The 18629-nt window shown below is 42.1% G+C and overlaps 1 long non-coding RNA gene across 1 annotated transcript; it reads left to right on the top strand.

The window, feature by feature from the left end:
- Positions 1-5311: 5311 nt before the first annotated feature.
- LOC135051183 (uncharacterized) lies at positions 5312-11946 on the top strand. The gene is made up of 3 exons (XR_010242101.1): positions 5312-5347; positions 8449-8539; positions 11732-11946. It is a non-coding gene; the product is annotated as an uncharacterized LOC135051183 (long non-coding RNA).
- Positions 11947-18629: the final 6683 nt, after the last annotated feature.

Raw genomic sequence — 18629 nt, 5'->3', positions numbered from 1 at the left:
ATCACAGTATTTATACGGCAATATCACTAGTATTCTACGCCAGTAACACTGGATATATGGCAGCAGAGGACACCACCACTGTGACTGGTCACTGGACTGATGCTGCACAAGAGAGCCACTACCCCTGGTCTGATGCAAGACAACACAGCAAAACTGCAAGAGACTTATACAGCAGCCAGCAGCACTGGGACATATAGCAGCAGAGGACACCAACACTGTGACTGGATGGACAGATGCAGCATAAGACACTGACTACACTGGACTGAGCAGCACAAGACACCACTAGAATCGCCACCCCACTTTCCCGCCACCACACAGACACTGAGGATGGAGACATGCCCTCTCACTACACTCTCCGAGACTGGAGTGAAAATGGCCACAACACGTGGCTCCTTATATGGAATCCAAATCCCGCAAGAATCTAACAGCGGGATGATGACGTTTTGCCTCGTACTGGTTTCCAGAGCCTGGCTCGGAACTAGGCTTAAATGGTGAAGTTCGGTGGGGTTCGGTTCTCTGAGAACCGAAACCGCTCATCCCTACTATCCATATATCTATCTATATATATATATATATATATATATAAACTCGTTGAGCTCGGCACTTCTCCGCATATAAATGATTAGCTTTGCCCGTTGCCTTCCGTGAAAGGAGACTGAACCAGTTTCCCGATAGAGACTAGCGTGTACGGCGGCACTCAGGTCAAAAAACGACAGGACACACAGCCTCTGTTGCCAACGTTTCAAAGATTTCTCTTTTTCGTCAGGGCATGAATACAAACACATACATTTACCCTATTTAAGTGCTCACCATTCACCAAGTTCTCCAATCATGGCGGCGTCCCCCGTGGGACGCTGTGCGCATCTTGATGACGTCACCCGTGCAAAACCGTCACCATAGTAACAACAATATACAGAATATTAAAAACATCAGAATGCGGTATTGTTACTGCAAAACACCATGGTTCAATGCCTGTCAGTGCTAATAGCTCCATTGAAATTTTATAATCACCTAATACATTATAAGAATAAATAGAGATGTATAAAGCTGAATAGATCACGGCATACAGCCGCTAGCGACCCATACAGCCCATGCCCAATTCCCGGGCCATACAATATACCTAATGCAACAACCACTCATAATATATCACAAATAACTATTCAGACCACTGCTCTCATTCAACCCTCTAGGATTGATGGTGTCCAATAAAAAAATCCATTTTGCTTCTCGCTGCAACAGCAACTTGGATCTATTACCTCCCCTAGATAATGGAGGAATATGATCAATGATCATATGTCTAAGGAAAGTAGGTGAATGACCGGCCATAGCAAAATGCCGAGCCACCGGCTGTTTGCTCTTGCCGGATAATACTACCTCCCGAATTGCATATCTGTGTTGCCCCATCCTCACCTTAAATTCACATTCTGTTTTGCCAATATAATACTTCCCACAAGGGCAGATTAATGCGTATACCACAAATTTTGAAGAACAAGACAAAAAGTGTTTTATCTGAAATGTTTTGTTTAAAGATGGGTGTTTGATCGTGTTTCCCGTCAGCATATAGCTGCAAGTCACACATCCAACAGACTTGAAGCAACCCACCTTCCGGTTACCAAAAAATGAAGAAGCCTTACATTTACCAAAATCCGTAATATCGGTATGTACCACAAAATCACGAATATTCCTGCCCCTACAGTGACTACACATAATGCATTAGTTCTTAAGGCCCACCAGCTCCTTATCAGAAGAAATAATAGGCCAATATGTCTGAACAGCCTTTTTAACCTTTTGACTAGCCACATTATATCTAGTAGGCCAGATGATTCGGTTAGTACTGGATTTGGCCCCTTTCGGTGTCAATGCACTCAATCTAGATTTAGCCAAAACCCTAAGCTTTGTCTTAACCAATTCTTCCCTATTATAGCCCCTAGCTGCAAATTTTTCAATCATCTTATCAAGTGCTGTATCGGCTTCTACATCACTGCTACAAATACGCCTAACACGCAGAAACTGTGAATAAGGTAATCCCCTGCAGGTTGGCAGAGGATGATGGCTAGAGGACAACAGCATAGAATTACGATCAGTAGACTTAACGAACATAGAAGTTTTAAGGCCACCATTGTCCTTCTCTATTCTGACGTCTAGGAAGTCAATGGCACCAGAATCAACTTACCAAACTAATTTCACTGGACTGTTACTAAGATTGTGAGAATAAATCACTGCATTGAGACTTTCCTGACTGCCCAACCAAAACAACAACATATCATCTATGTATCTGGAATAATAAAATACATTAGCTGCCACCTCAGGATTAGCAAAAAAAAAATAAAAAAAAAATATATATATATATATATATATATATATACAGATGGGTCCTCTGTTATCCTGACTGTTTCTGCGCCTAGACAGAGCTTTAGTCACGCTTAGGCGATAGTTTAGCTTGCTGAGTTTACTCACGGACAGGCGCATTGAGGCGATACTAGATATTCAGCATGCATTACACATCTCCACCACTGGGTGGATAATGCTCCACTAAACCAGTACTTTAGATCGTATAGTGGCGGATTGATCTTCAGCTCTGGCAAATTGTCAGTGACGACTGTAATGTTAATAGATGGTGACCAATGGTCAGACGGAGAGAGTTCAAAAAATAAATACAGTAAATAGTTTATATAGACACAAACAAACATGTTAAAACACTTGTGTATGCAGATGCAAGATTGTGTATGCATACAAAACTAATGTGTGAAAGGAAGTATGTACAGTGCATAAATACCATGCTTTTGAAATACATGTATGAGCGTCCGAGTCGCCTAAGGTATAAACCAACACCAATGGGAAGGGGTTGCTCTTTCCAGTACTATTCCACATGAACTTGTGAATCTCTCATGAAGCGTTGTTGGCTAGTGATGAAGGCTCCCAATTCCCACGCTGAGGGTCCCGGGTTCGAGTCCTAAAGTGGCAACTTTTTTTTTTTTATGTGTTCCCGTGACATTTACTTTAGTATACTTTTCCTTCTTTGTAATACATTCAATGGAAGGGTGCACATAGGTTTCACATAAATCAGAGTAAATCTGCAGGAGTGATTCTTTACGCTAAATACAAATACACAGCGGTAATGAGTATGAATTAGTGTATTCTGACGCAACTAACTGAGCAACACAGTACTGTAGATTGCCAGCGTTTGTGTATTGTACATGACCTGAACTCCCTCCCTGTCTACTGCATGACCTGTGCAGGCTCCCATGGGGGAAGGTTGATGGGGGTCGGGGAAGGCGGTTGAAAATATTGGGCTTTTGAAATACAAGTATGTGCGTCCGAGTCCCCTAAGGCATAAACCAACACCAATGGGAAGGAAGTGACAACCTTTTTTTTAATGTGTTCCCGTGACATTCACTTTAATATTATTTTTCTTCTTTGTAATACATTCAATGTAAGGGTGCACACAGGTTTCACATAAATCAGAGTAAATCTGCAGGAGCGATTCTTTATGCTAAATACAAATACACAGTGGTAATGAACAGCCATAGACATAAAGTACCAGTAAATATAAATTAGTGTATTCTGACGCAACTAACTGTTCGAGCAACACAGTACGGTAGATCGTCAGCGTTAGAGAATCTGTGTTGTGAGAATCTGTGTTGTACTTAATGAGAAGGGATCACTGTATCTGTAACATTTATACATCTACAGTATCAACGCTACTGCAGTTCTCTATTTGATTTTGTGTTCTCTATGTGAGGGTAGAAGGGGAAAGTGGGATGGGGGTAGGGCAAGGCAGTGGAAAATACTGTGTACAAAGAAAAGGCATAATCAAAACCAAGGGAAACTGACATACAGTAACAACCTGGAATGCCTGGAACACACGACGTCTGAGACTCATGACGTCTCAGACGCTCATTGCGGCTAAGCACGGTGTCATGGCTGCTGTCAGGGATCGTCCCTATGTATTAGGAGAGTTCCGTCTCCTCGTTTGCTGGTGGGGCAGACCTCTGTTAGGACGCTAACATACAATATTCCTAACATCAATAGGCAACAATTTACTTCTAACACGTACATTTGCGTCAGTGTACACTACTGGTTTTATGTTGCTTTGTCTGCAGGATTTGGACGCTTACATATTCCTAAAGTACTGTAAATGGATCATATATGCTGTACTATTTGCATCTGTACTGTATATACTGTATGAAATAATGTAGCGTAATGAGACGCTGCATACACTGTATGCAGCGTAATGAGATGCACTAGTAAAGTAGATCTTACTATGTATTTCAGTATTTTATTTTACGGAAGACCACATGCATGCGCAGTGGTGATTGTATAAAGCGACATCAGGTGGATGATCACAGGTATTACACGTAAAGGTAACGTCAAACACTCTGTGCGCCTTCGTGCGATTAGTCGTGCCTCTCTGTGACTAGGTCCGCCTCCCTGCAACTCGGTATGCTGCATATTCCCGATCGTGACTAACACCTCAACCAGTCAAGATAATGGAGGACCCATCTGTATATATATATATATATATATAAATGCAAAAGCCCTCACTGACTCATCACTAATTCTTTTACAACCCGATATGTTAGGAAGCTGAAATTTAACATAGGTGTTCTGCAGGTGGGAAATAGGAAAACTACATAATTAGAATTTTAATAAACATCCCCTAAGGTGATAAAAAGGGGGTTGGCATAATGACATGACTACCGATGCATTGCTTGCATTGCATGAATGATAACACCCAAGCAGACAATCGGATCATAAGTTGGATTGCACCTCCAGTGTTTAGAATTGAGTAAAATACAAAAATGGTCTTGTCAATTTTTACTGTATCTGCTTTGGGTGCTCCAAGGGTAATGCCAAGAACCGTGGATAGATATTTACTTACATTAAGATGTCTCTAACTTACATCTCTATAGAATTACTAAAATTTTAACACTTATTTATAGTCACATCCGTGAAATTCAGACAGTCCCATGTAAAGAATGAGTAGAACAGCTGGTTAAATATAAAAAAACAAAATGGCCGACTGAAATTTTGCATGCTTTCAATTGAATATGCCCCTTAAAGTGGTTTTGCACTCTGTCTTTTTTTAGGACAACTGAAACTTCATAGATATAATATCCTGTGAGAACCGGATGAGGTTCAGGTTCACACTATAACGTGATAAATCACAAGCTTGTGTTGTAGTACACTTTTGGTGTCATACCAGCTGCTTGTGACTTGTATGGCATATTTATCTCAAATAACTAAGAATAGAATAACTCTCACCTCTACAATATAAAAAGCTCAAAAGAAGAACATTTAGTACTCTTGGAGAAAAAGCTTGTGCTATCTTCAACAAGGACAGAAGGTGAGTATGGCTCATATTCTTGCTGATCTTTGTATTTCATATACTGGAAAATCATTTATTCACCTAGTTATTTTATTTTGCATTGTTATTAGCACTTGTTAAACAGATGTAGCTAATTGTTGTTAAGTAGTTACTACTTTCTTGTTCAAGTCAAACACGCCTAATCTAATAATAAAACCTTAGTTTCTAAAAAGTAAATATGAAAAGTAAGTGGTTGGCAGAAGTTTAATAACTAAACAGTGACCCCCATTACCAGGCAAGAAATACTGTGCAGACTGACGTAGAGCAATTGCTATAATTCAGCAATAATAAAGAATTTTAAGAGGTAACTAACAGCAGATCTCTACATAAAATTATATATGCTAGCAATATAAAAAAATACAAAATTATTTTAAGTACATGTAATAATAATAATAATAATAATAATAATAATAAACACAGGGGTTTATTCAGAGTCGTTAGCCAACCAAAAAAGTTAGCAATTAGGCAACACTATATTGCACTGCAGGGGGTGTAGATTTAGCATGTGCAGAAATATTTAGATGTAGGTGTGTTATATTGTTTATTTTTACAATGTTTATATTTCAGTTTGAACTCATCCCACCCAAATCTAATCTCTTTGCATGTAGAACATCTGGCCCACCTGCAGTGCAACATGGTTTTGCCCAATTGCTAACTTTTTTGGTTTGCTAACATCTCTGAATAACATCCAGATGCCACATCGGTCTCAGAGAAATAAATAAAAACAGTAAATGTATTATGCAGGGTTAATATTTTTTTTCTGGCAAACATCAGAAGTGCACAGAAAACATTGATATACAATAATATGAGGCAGTGATATAATTGTCTGCAAAAGTGTTTGCATATGTGGCTTGAAGGAGAGGATAGCTCCAAGGCAATGTTCTTGAAGGCTAGAGGAGTTAATTGTGTTGTAATTACATAATGAAATTGTGGAAGTTGAAGTTATACAGAAGGGTGGGAAGATAATCAGCTCTTGTCTTAGACATGTTAAGTTTAAGAAAGCACTGGGACATCCAAGAAGAGATAGCAGAGAGACAGTTGGAAGGGGTGTTATTCAGTTTGCTGGCTGTTGGGCTCCCGGCGCTCAGTATACCGGTGCTGTAATCCTGACACCCAGCATATCAACACCTATTCTTCCTCTTGGGGGTCCACGACCCTCATGGAGTGAGAATAAATAGTGTGCCACCGTGCCCGCAGTGTGGCAAGCGCAGCGAGTCCGCAAAGTTCTCATTTGTGCTCGCCTCGCTGTCGGCATGCTGGCAACCGGGTTCCCGATGCCGAAGTGCTGGCCGCCGAGAACCAGGCCGCCGGCAAACCATACTACACCCATTGGAAGGGTGAGTAAGGATAAAGGGGGAGAGGTCAGCAGAGGAAAGGTACTGTAGATTTGAGTAACATTAGCATAGAGATGATATTTGAAGTCAAAAGAGCTAAAGAGCTCAGCTAAATAGGATGTATAGACAGAGAAAAGAAGAGGTCAAGAACTGAACCTTTTAGAACACCAACTGTTAGTGGAAGATGGGGAAAATGGAGTCAAGAGAGGAGTAAGACAAGGAGTAGTCAGCGAGATAAGAGGACAGCCAGGAGAGGTCAATATTATGCAGTACAAGGGAGTGAATGGTTTGCAGGAGGAGAGGGTAGTCCAAAGTGTCAAAAAGAGCAGAGATGTCACACAAAATAAGCAGAGAGTAGTAACTATTGGAATTGGTGGCTAGGAGGTCATTGCAGACTTTTGTGTGGTAATTTCACTGGGATGTAAGTCAGACTGAAATGGGTCACAAAAGGCAGTAGGGTCATTGATCACAATATGCACAAGGAGTTTGGAGGCAAAAGCGAGTAGAGAGATGGGTCAGTAGTTGGAGAGAGTGTTAGGATCAAGGGTCGGATTTATAATAAAAAGGGATACAAGGGAATGTGGAGAGGAGATGATGAGAGGGAGAGATTGATGAGGTGGACAAGATGGGAACAGGCAGAAGGAGAGAGGTAGGAAGAAAGTGGGAGGGGATATTGTCAATTGGGGAGGTTGACAGATGGGGAGGATGGTATAAAGGCCATAACTTCATCTCCAGATATAGGGGAAAAAGAAGTAAGAATTGGTAAGATCACTGGAATGGTGTAGTCAGGGAAAGGAGGAGGTAGATCGCTGGGTTGTGATGTCATGATGTATGAAGCCAATTTTGTATGTGCAAAGTCAAGGTCAGATAGTAAAAAGGAGAGTCAAGGTGGGATAAGACGGGTGGTATTCATGTGACCGCCGGTCAGCTGACCGACAGTCACATGACCTCCTCCACCAGCCCGACGGGTCACTGTCCCGATGGTCGGCATGCCGACCAACAGGGACTATTTCCACTCATGGGTGTCCACGACACCCATAGAGTGGGAACAGAACCCGTAGCGACCGCAGGTCGCCACCAAGCCCGCAGCGTGGTGAGCGCAGCGAGCCCGCAAGGGGCTTGCTGCTCTCACCCCTCCCCGCCGGGATCCCGGTGTCGGTATGCTGCCGGGATCCCGGCGTCGGTAAGCTGACCGGCGGTCAGGAGACCGCCGGTCAGCCGTACTACACCCGGATAAGACAGAGGAGGCAATTGACATTGGCAAATAGATTCCGGGTTTGAAGACTGGGAGGAGATGAGGTTCCTTGGAATATGACTATTTAGAGAGTTTGGAGTTCTTTGTACCATTTATTTCCAGTTCCCTATATATACACATAGCCCCACCTCTGTGACATAAACATTCTTTTATTAGCCTTAAATTAAATAATTTGTATAGCTCTCCATATTAATCTGTAGCACTAAAACTTGACAGGTAATTTGATGGTGGGGAATAGATATAGAGGATTGTGCAGTCAAACCCTCTGCATGTCAAAAATCTGATGATAAAAGTAAGATTTTTAATGTAGACAAGGTGTTACTAGACAGTGTATATGTGTATTGGATTCTATTAAAATTTTCCACATTTGAACCCAAAATAAATAGTCCACAAAGGAGGATTTACTGTATCATTTTAAAATAGGATGAAATAACTTGTAAATTATGTCTAGTTACATATACAAAGTGATTGTCATATATGCTATTTAACAGATTCTTAGAATCCCAAGATGACTCCCAAATTTGTAATACTAGTGACAGCTGTGGCCCTTGCCTGCCTTGTACAACTTGGGAAAGCAGAAAAGTAAGTTGTCAAGTTTATTGAACACCATTTCATATTTGTTTATATAAATTCATTTTATTTCATTTTATTTTAATTCAATTTTAGTTTGTTGACAAAATACTACTACTTATTATACAACTGTTAATTTTTTTGACATTTACTTTGCTATTTTGTGATACTTAAGATTACTGATGATGACATTCACTAACAGTTTTAGCAAGTGGTTATGGGCAGCAACTAATATATACACCGTACATTTTACGTGTCAGTGTCAGACAATCTGCAAGTTACCATTTAAAATTTGGCAGTAACAGTATGTTATGGATTTAATATTTTAAGCAAATTTGACTGAAAGAGCATAATTGCCCTTTTAGGTAACATTTAAAGTAATGGCTGGGAAATAAAACAAGGGAGGGTGAAAGGGGTATAAAACAGGAGAAGGAAGGAAAATAACCAAAATAACAACATTAGAGTATGCCTTTCAGATTCACAGAGGATGGAATGGGCCTGATTGTGAGTTGAGAGTAAATAAACAAAAGTGCAAATAACTGTTCCACTTATATTTGGTTGCGTATGGATATGAACTTAAGTACTGTGCTAGTAGTATGGATAATGTGGCTGTGTGTATATCTTAAAATTAGTAACTAAATGATTTGGAAGGCTAAGCCTGTTTCTAGATGGATCCAACATATTCAGTATAGAAATAAGACATGCATGGACCTAACAATATAAATGGGTGGGATGTTTTATCATGTTGGAAATCTTTATTGCAGTGGTTCCAATTTTTATTTAATTTCATAAAATGGCCCTGAGATCACTTTGTGGCCAAGATATATTACACAAAAAGGCAGTGATTAATGTAAAAATGTTTTAAATCAAATCAACCTCCTACATAATCCTATCCCCCAAGTAAGCAGTAGCGCTTACTTTGGGAACTCGTTTCTTCATGTTATAGCCTTAAAGAGAAGTTCTGCTGGGTTCAGTGTGCAGTGTCCAGGACTGTTGTGAGGGGTCTACTATGTTTTTCCAGTGCTTGGGATCCCGGCGCCCAGCATACCAATGCTGGCATCCTGACCACCAGCATGCAGGCAGCAGGGCAAGCGCAAAAGAGCCCCTTGTGGACTTGCTGCACTCACCGCGCTGTGGGCCCAGTGATGCGCTATGCATGCCACGCTATTTATTCTCCCTCCAGGGGTGGCGTGGACACCCCAAGAGAGAGAACAGTTGTCGATATACCGGCTGTTGGGATTATGGCGTCGGTATGGGGAGCGAAACTGGCATATCAAATGCCTTCCATTGTGAGAGATTCATACCAATATCTGTGCACATTAGGATCATATCTTTTATATAAGGATACTACATGTTTTCTTAGTTTCCCCTTATTTTATGTAATGTGAAGTAGTATATTATTACAAAGGTGTTATCCAATACACCTGCAGGCATATCTGTTATTAGTCTTACAAACATATACAGCACATTGATATCATCTCCTAGATTGAGGTGATTATAAATGTCTTGTTGGCTTATCCAATCTCAAAGGTATCTGCATTTGCAGATGTATCCTCATTCACTTATTAGTTTTGCACCATATGACTAGACTCTGAAATTGTGCATCTTATCCACGTAAAAAGATGCTCACAGAGTACCTGGGACACTGCATTAATACTTTTGTTGAACAGGAATTGATATAACATGTGTCTATAGTCACAGATTAAGCAAAACATTATGCAAGAAAGATGGGTCATCAGAAGAAATTGTCCCCAGTAGATATCTAGACAGCCATCTGGCAGGTAGTTAAATGTTTGTTATTCACTGGTCACAGCCAACTCAAGAGTAAAGTGGTATTCTAGGGGAAAATAGTTGAAGTGAGAGTAGAATCTGCAAGGAAGCAGAGAGTACAAGCAAGCCCTAACTAATAGTCACTGAAAATAACAGGCTGGAAACAGTAAGCTTACCATAATCAGTGGAAATGAGTAATGACTTTAAGACCAGGTAATAGCTCAACCACAGGGTGCTTAAATAAAGGTTTTTATGTATAAATCCTTAGGCCTAGATGGAGGTAAACAGCTGCAGGGTGAGGTGGAACCCTCCATGTGATTCCCTTATCAACAGAGATTAAGCAGTGGAGGGATTCCTAGACTACAGCCACCAGCACCAGAGCAGTGGAGAAAATGGGCAAATCAGGAAGAGGGCTGGCAGAATTTATGTTGGACAGGGATAGGGAAGTAACCCACCAACTCTGGAGAGTCATGAGCCGACAGCCACAGAGATCCAGCAACAGACTTACTGTAGATACTGGAGGATCTGACAAACTGTAGAGGCTGAGTGGCACAAGGTGGCAGTGGGTGGATGAAGTAAGTGCAGGCAGAGAGCCATCAGGATCAGCAACAGCAGTTGGGACAATGCCCCAGCTCTGGAGAAGTTGACAGTGGAGGAAACAACAAAGTGAGAGATATGAAGGCTATACAGCTCCACCAGATATCTATACGAGGTTAATGGACTCCTCTGAAGGTCCCCAGGTGATGATAAATTACCAATATCACTGGTGGTGGTTACAGGGAAGATTAGAAACTGTAGGCCCATGGAGCTGTCACAAATTTTGCCCACTATGTTGGGCAGACTGGACACACCACCTTGGTCCACACAAGTTGTCTCCATCCTCCATTGTTTAAAATATTTTACATAATAGAGAAAAATGCACATTAGAGTGGTAAGTGTGTGACCCATAGGTATATTTGGTTTTCGAAATTGCACTACTAAGTCACTTGGATAATTTTGCTCAAGGTCAATTTTAATATCTTTGAAATCATAATATAATCAACAAAATCAAACATAAATGATGTGGTGTTTCAGATGCTAAAATGCACATTTACTAACATACAATATGATATTGATTTTTAAATGTTTATATATGTCAGATTTAGTCCCTGAAACAAAATATTGATTTCTATCAATTTAAAATCAATTTATATCAATATCTCTTTTAAGAAAGTGAATGTCTACTATTTTTTTAGTTGGCATTTCAAGTTTCTTCAAACATCATTTGTCATTTCAATTAATTAAATGCTTCTTAACAATTCAAGTGTCACTTCAATAATTAGTCTCACTCTGACATACTGCTCATAATTATATAGAAATCACTAATCATGGTTTACATTTTGATATACTACTACTGTATTTGATGATAATACATTTTTTTTCTCTTTGGTGTAGGGAGGAGGAAAGCAACAATGAGATTGAAGAAAGGGAAATACAACAGTTCCTCTCCGACAGTGAAGGAATGAGAAATGAGAGGGGAGTGGCTGACGCTGTTAACAAAGCGATTGCAGTGCTTAAAAATTTATTTGGTAAATAAAATCTGCCATTTTTAATAATAATATACATATATTTCTATTTAATTGTTCTATAACATCATTGGACATGTTTTTCTTTCTGATAAATTGATCAATAAAGCATATGAGCATAACTAATATTGCATTGTGTGTGGTTTTCATGTGCTTGTTGCATATGTGCTGGGCATTAGAACCCTGGGACTTTGTTTCAAGCCTAATGTACTGCTGCGCCATGTGTAGATCCTTTTTCAGTACTATGAGAGCAGAACCATTTTTTGTGGCAGACGAGGCATGCCATCACACGGGGCACCCGCCGCAGCTCTTTTGGTGGATACTGGTGCACCCCCTCTTTCCCATTATTTCTCCCATGCTCGGGGGGCGGAGTTTCACGTAATAATGTATTTGCATTGTGAAGTCATGATGCAAATGCGTCATTATGTGAAACTCTGCCCACGAGTGGAATACATATGACAGGGATGAGGGGGAGTACCAACACTCAGGACAGAGCATCGTGTGGGTGGGAGCAGGAGGAGGGAGATGCTGGTGGGCTGGTGGGTGGCTGGACGGCCGGGCGCTGTAAACACCCCTTACAAAGAGCATTAAACAGCACTTGCAACGATCATAAAACCCGTCCCAGATCATGAAACCCCTGGCTACCAGCATGGATCCCAGAGCATGAAGCCACTGGCAACCAGCATGGATCCCAGAGCATGAAACCGCTAGCAACAAGCATGATACCCAGCACGTGAAACTCTTGCAATGAGCAGGTAATTTAAAAGTAATTAGAAGCCTTACTGTAGGTTATACTGTATCAAGGGCATTGTGGTGTGTGGCATAATATGGTGCAGGGGGCATTACTGCGAGGCATTTAATATGGTGGAATTTATTGTTTTTTTCCCTGTGAGGGGCATGATCTGTTGGTGCAGGATCAAAAACTGGGGTGTAAAGTAGTCTTTTCACACAAGGCCACACCCATTTTAGCAATATCATGCCCATTTTACCTAGACCACACCCCCTTACAGGTGCATATTTTGTGGGTGGGGCACATATTTTTTATAATATCAATTATGGGATTTTTAAATCTTGCACTAGGAACCAAATTGGGGGTAATTCCAAGTTGATCGCAGCAGGAATTTTTTTTAGCAGTTGGGCAAAACCATGTGCACTGCAGGGGAGGCAGATGTAACATGTGCAGAGAGAGTTAGATTTGGGTGGGTTATTTTGTTTCTGTGCAGGGTAAATACTGGCTGCTTTATTTTTACACTGCAATTTAGATTGCAGATTGAACACACCACACCCAAATCTAACTCTCTCTGCACATGTTATATCTGCCTCCCCTGCATTGCACATGGTTTTGCACAACTGCTAACCAAATTCCTGCTGCGATCAACTTGGAATTACCCCCTATATGAGAGACTTTGTGGGAAGCGACATGGCAGGAGACAGAAATCTCTCTGCAGACAACAATGCCTACACATACATAATTCCCAACAACTGGAACATAAATGTTTGTTTTTTTAAAGTACAGTATGTACACAATAGAACATGTAAGCCCTCATTACAGCAAATTACTTATATACTGTACTTCAATGTACTTTATTAACTGACGATTATACTAAACCAGTTTTATATTTTTTTTTTAACTGGATGTATTATCTTATTTTATTCACACATCCACAACATGAAACAGATGATAATGAAGCTAAAGGCATAAATGACTTAGGCAAGTTCAAAACCTACCAAAACTGGGTCTAGTTGACAGGGACATGTTTACACCAACTAAGTATAGTAATAAACACAGCCTGTCCAAAACACACACCACTGAAAAAAGAAAGTTTAATAATTATTACAGAAAAAAAAAAAATTTAACAGCCAAAAAATAATTTGGGCATTTACATTTGGGTGCAGTTTACAGGCACACACACATACCCATGAAATACTGTATATGATGCCTGTCCAAAACAACAAATTTGATTGAAAATTAAGTATTATAAAATATTGCATATATTTTTTTGGCAATAGAAGAAAATCCCTCTAATTATTTTGGAGTGCACGTAGTGGGGACATGACAACTTCCACTATGTACAGTACTATACATTACTTCTTGATGAATTTCCAGTGGGCACTAATCCAACATCTCTGCGAGGGTTTATGTATCACTGGAATGTAGCTTCTTTCAGCAGTAGATGGGTATCACAACTGCAGGAGCAAACACAGTTTTTTTTTGAGGGGGGGTGTGTGAGGTGGGGGGTGTTCCAGAAATGAGAGAGAAAAAATAGAGAGAGCACACATATATGGTAGTGATGTGCACCGGAAATTTTTCGGGTTTTGTGTTTTGGTTTTGGGTTCGGTTACGCGGCCGTGTTTTGGGTTCGGACGCGTTTTGGCAAAACCTCACCGAAATTTTTTTGTCGGATTCGGGTGTGTTTTGGATTCGGGTGTTTTTTTCAAAAAACCCTAAAAAACAGCTTAAATCATATAATTTGGGGGTCATTTTGATCCCATAGTATTATTAACCTCAATAACCATAATTTCCACTCATTTTCAGTCTATTCTGAACACCTCACACCTCACAATGTTATTTTAAGTCCTAAAATTTGCACCGAGGTCGCTGGATGGCTAATCTAAGCGACCCAAGTGGCCGACACAAACTCCTGGCCCATGTAGGAGTGGCACTGCAGTGTCAGACAGGATGGCACTTCAAAAAAATAGTCCCCAAACAGTACATGATGCAAAGAAAAAAAGAGGCGCACCAAGGTCGCTGTGTGACTAAGCTAAGCGACACAAGTGGCCGACACAAACACCTGGCCCATCTAGGAGTGGCACTGCAGTGTCAGACAGGATGGCACTTCAAAAAAGTAGTCCCCAAACAGCACATGATGCAAAGAAAAAAAAGAGGCGCACCAAGGTCGCTGTGTGACTAAGCTAAGCGACCCAAGTGGCCGACACAAACACCTGGCCCATCTAGGAGTGGCACTGCAGTGTCAGACAGGATGGCACTTCAAAAAAGTAGTCCCCAAACAGCACATGATGCAAAGAAAAGAAGAGGCGCAATGAATTAGCTGTGTGACTAAGCTAAGCGACCCAAGTGGACGACACAAACACCTGGCCCATCTAGGAGTGGCACTGCAGTGTCAGGCAGGATGGCACTTCAAAAAAATTGTCCCCAAACAGCACATGATGCAAAGAAAAAAAGAGGCGCAATGAGGTAGCTATGTGACTAAGCTAAGCGACCCAAGTGGCCGACACACACACCTGGCCCATCTAGGAGTGGCACTGCAGTGTCAGGCAGGATGGAACTTCAAAAAAATAGTCCCCAAACAGCTTATGATGCAAAGAAAAATGAAAGAAAAAAGAGGTGCAAGGTGGAATTGTCCTTGGGCCCTCCCACCCACCCTTATGTTGTATAAACAGGACATGCACACTTTAACGAACCCATCATTTCAATGACAGGGTCTGCCACACGACTGTGACTGAAATGACTGGTTGGTTTGGGCCCCCACCAAAAAAGAAGCAATCAATCTCTCCTTGCACAAACTGGCTCTACAGAGGCAAGATGTCCACCTCCTCCTCATCGTCCGATTCATCACCCCTTTCACTGTGTACATCCCCCTCCTCACAGATTATTAATTCGTCCCCACTGGAATCCACCATCTCAGATCCCCGTGTACTTTCTGGAGGCAATTGCTGCTGGTGAATGTCTCCATGGAGGAATTGATTATAATTCATTTTAATGAACATCATCTTCTCCACATTTTCTGGAAGTAACCTCGTACGCCGATTGCTGACAAGGTTAGCGGCTGCACTAAACACTCTTTCGGAGTACACACTGGAGGGAGGGCAACTTAGGTAGAATAAAGCCAGTTTGTGCAAGGGCCTCCAAATTGCCTCTTTTTCCTTCCAGTATACGTATGGACTGTCTGACATGCCTACTTGGATACGGTCACTCATATAATCCTCCACCATTCTTTCAATGGTGACAGAATCATATGCAGTGACAGTAGATGACATGTCAGTAATCGTTGGCAGGTCCTTCAGTCCGGACCAGATGTCAGCACTCGCTCCAGACTGCCCTGCATCACCGCCAGCGGGTGGGCTCGGAATTCTTAGCCTTTTCCTCACACCCCCAGTTGCGGGAGAATGTGAAGAAGGAGCTGTTGATGGGTCACGTTCCGCTTGACTTGACAATTTTCTCACCAGCAGGTCTTTCAACCCCTGCAGACTTGTGTCTGCCGGAAAGAGAGATACAACGTAGGTTTTAAATCTAGGATCGAGCACGGTGGCCAAAATGTAGTGCTCTGATTTCAACAGATTGACCACCCGTGAATCCTGGTTAAGCGAATTAAGGGCTCCATCCACAAGTCCCACATGCCTAGCGGAATCGCTGTTTTAGCTCCTCCTTCAATGTCTCCAGCTTCTTCTGTAAAAGCCTGATGAGGGGAATGACCTGACTCAGGCTGGCAGTGTCTGAACTGACTTCACGTGTGGCAAGTTCAAAGGGTTGCAGAACCTTGCACAACGTTGAAATCATTCTCCACTGCGCTTGAGACAGGTGCATTCCACCTCCTTTGCCTATATCGTGGCCAGATGTATAGGCTTGAATGGCCTTTTGCTGCTCCTCTATCCTCTGAAGCATATAGAGGGTTGAATTCCACCTCGTTACCACCTCTTGCTTCAGATGATGGCAGGGCAGGTTCAGGTATTTTTAGTGGTGCTCCAGTCTTCTGTACGCGGTGCCTGAACGCCGAAAGTGGCCCGCAATTCTTCGGGCCACCGACAGCATCTCTTGCACGCCCCTGTCATTTTTTAAATAATTCTGCACCACCAAATTCAAGGTATGTGCAAAACATGGGACGTGCTGTAATTTGCCCAGATGTAATGCACACACTATATTGGTGGCATTGTCCGATGTCACAAATCCACGGGAAAGTCCAATTGGGGTAAGCCATTCTGCGATGATCTTCCTCAGTTGCCGTTAGAGGTTTTCAGCTGTGTACCTATTCTGGAAAGCGGTGATACAAAGCGTAGCCTGCCTAGGAACGAGTTGGCGTTTGCGAGATGCTGCTACTGGTGCCGCCGCTGCTGTTCTTGCAGCGGGAGGCAATGCATCTACCCAGTGGGCTGTCACAGTCATATAGTCCTGAGTCTGCCCTGCTCCACTTGTCCACATGTCCGTGGTTAAGTGGACATTGGGTACAACTGCATTTTTTAGGACACTGGTGAGTCTTTTTCTGAGGTCTGTGTACATTTTCGGTATCGCCTGCCTAGAGAAATGGAACCTAGAAGGTATTTGGTACCGGGGACACAGTACCTCAATCAAGTCTATAGTTGGCTCTGAATTAACGATGGATACCGGAACCACGTTTCTCACCGCCCAGGCTGCCAAGGCCTCAGTTATCCGCTTTGCAGCAGGATGACTGCTCTGATATTTCATCTTCCTCGCAAAGGACTGTTGGACAGTCAATTGCTTACTGGAAGTAGTACAAGTGGTCTTCCGACTTCCCCTCTGGGATGATGATCGACTCCCAGCAGCAACAACAGCAGCGCCAGCAGCAGTAGGCGTTACACTCAAGGATAAATCTGAGGAATCCCAGGCAGGAGAGGACTCGTCAGACTTGACCGTGACATGGCCTGCAGGACTATTGGCTTTCCTGGGTAAGGAGGAAATTGACACTGAGGGAGTTGGTGGTGTGGTTTTCTGGAGCTTGGTTACAACAGGAAGGGATTTAGTGGTCAGTGGACTGCTTCCGCTGTCACCCAAAGTTTTTGAACTTGTCACTGACTTATGATGAATACGCTGCAGGTGACGTATAAGGGAGGATGTTCCGAGGTGGTTAACGTCCTTACCCCTACTTATTACAGCTTGACAAAGGCAACACACGGCTTGACACCTGTTGTCCGCATTTCTGTTGAAATAATTCCACACCGAAGAGCTGATTTTTTTTGTATTTTGACCAGGCATGTCAATGGCCATATTCGTCCCACGGACAACAGGTGTCTCCCTGGGTGCCTGACTTAAACAAACCACCTCACCATCAGAATCCTCCTTGTCAATTTCCTCCCCAGCGCCAGCAACACCCATATCCTCATCCTGGTGTACTTCAACACTGACATCTTCAATTTGACTATCAGGAACTGGACTGCGGGTGCTCCTTCCAGCACTTGCAGGGGGCGTGCAAATGGTGGAAGGTGCAAGCTCTTCCTGTCCTGTGTTGGGAAGTTCAGGCATTGCAACCGACACAATTGGACTCTCCTTGGGGATTTGTGATTTCGAAGAACGCACAGTTCTTTGCTGTGCTTTTGCCAGCTTAAGTCTTTTCTTTTTTCTAGCGAGAGGATGAGTGCTTCCATCCTCATGTGAAGCTGAACCACTAGCCATGAACATAGGCCAGGGCCTCAGCCGTTCCTTGCCACTCCGTGTCGTAAATGGCATATTGGCAAGTTTACACTTCTCCTCAGATGCTTTTAATTTTGATTTTTGGGTCATTTTACTGAACTTTTGTGTTTTGGATTTTACTTGCTCTCTACTATGACATTGGGCATCGGCCTTGGCAGACGACGTTGATGGCATTTCATCGTCTCGGCCATGACTAGTGGCAGCAGCTTCAGCACGAGGTGGAAGTGGATCTTGATCTTTCCCTATTTTTTTAACCTCCACATTTTTGTTCTCCATATTTTAATGTGTGGAATTATATGCCAGTATCAATAGTCTAAAATAGTCCAAAATAGTCTAAAAAAAAGGCACCACAGGAATACAATGTAGATGGATGGATAGTATA

The sequence above is a fragment of the Pseudophryne corroboree genome, chromosome 2 (genome assembly GCF_028390025.1).
Source record: "Pseudophryne corroboree isolate aPseCor3 chromosome 2, aPseCor3.hap2, whole genome shotgun sequence".
NCBI lineage: Eukaryota > Metazoa > Chordata > Amphibia > Anura > Myobatrachidae > Pseudophryne > Pseudophryne corroboree.
This window is presented reverse-complemented; position numbering and strand designations above follow the sequence as displayed.